Source organism: Sinocyclocheilus rhinocerous, unplaced genomic scaffold, assembly GCF_001515625.1.
Source record: "Sinocyclocheilus rhinocerous isolate Xijiao unplaced genomic scaffold, SAMN03320098_v1.1 scaffold2790, whole genome shotgun sequence".
NCBI classification, from domain to species: domain Eukaryota; kingdom Metazoa; phylum Chordata; class Actinopteri; order Cypriniformes; family Cyprinidae; genus Sinocyclocheilus; species Sinocyclocheilus rhinocerous.
The window spans coordinates 286,719-287,825 of record NW_015644614.1 but is presented as its reverse complement, the minus strand read 5'-3'; the positions used below and the strand labels follow the sequence as shown (position 1 = coordinate 287,825).

General features: G+C 36.3%; 1 protein-coding gene across 1 annotated transcript in view; it reads right to left on the bottom strand.

Moving 5' to 3' along the window:
* The window catches only part of LOC107758368 (interleukin-12 receptor subunit beta-2-like), a 15,346-nt gene that overhangs the window by 7,886 nt on the left and 6,353 nt on the right, over positions 1 to 1,107 (bottom strand). The gene's annotated exons all lie outside the window — the stretch shown is intronic.

The following is a 1,107-nucleotide window of genomic DNA, read 5'->3' as shown; positions in this document are numbered from 1 at the left end:
ATATGTGTTGACACAAATGACTTATTTGAATTTTTCATTGATACAACATGGCACTGAGTTGCTAGAAAAGAAATGCGTAGAGACGTTATTGCTTGATGACGTCAAGAACCGATGAATCGGCTTTTTGAACCGGTTCAATGAGCCGATCTGTCCGAAAAGAACCGGTTCGTGGAAATGAATCGGACTTTGCATCACTACAACAGAGTTGAGGATCCATCTGCAGCTTTTATTAAGAGCATAGTCAGACAGGCAGGGTCAAAACACCAGCAAAAAACAGTACATCCAAGGTAATCCAAAAGCATAATCCACAGAACAGGCAAAGGCTGGGGCAGGCAGCAAACGATCACAAACCAGGTAAACAGTCCAAGAACAAAACACCAAGGCAAGGCAGAAACTAGAAAACATAACAGGCTAACAATCAACAGCAATCTGTTTGAGTGTGTCTGCATCTTTTATAGTGTGTGTATGTGTGTGTGTGTGTGTGTGTGTGACTGATGAGATAACAAGACACATGTGAATGCAATCAGAGATAATGAGTCCAGGCAAAGGATTATGGGGAATGTAGTAGAGAGGGAGTGACAACAGTCTGGGGTGAATGGCAAAGGTACAGGATGGAGTGCCCTCTAGTGGAGCTTATGGGCACTCCAGCTAGAGATCGTGACAGTTGAAAATATATCTGTTAAATATTTTTGTGGTAACCATTATTTTTTCAGGATCCATTGCTGGAAAAAAAGTTCAAAAGAACAGCTTTTAATTAAAAAAAAAAAAAAAAAGTATTTTCTGTCACTTTTGATCAATTTAATGTATCCTAGTTTAATAAAATTATTCATTTTTTATTCATAAATCTTACTGACTCCAAACTTTTGAATGTGTATTGAACTTAGTGTATGTATATGTGACCCTGGACCACAAAACCAGTCTTAAGTCGCTGGGGTATATTTGTAGCAATAGCCAAAAATACATTATATTGGGTCAAAATTATAGATTTTTTTTATGCCAAAAATCATTAGGATATTAAGTAAAGATCATGTTCCATGAAGATATTTTGTAAATTTCCTACTGTAAATATATCAAAACTTAATTTTTGATTAGTAACATGCATTGCTA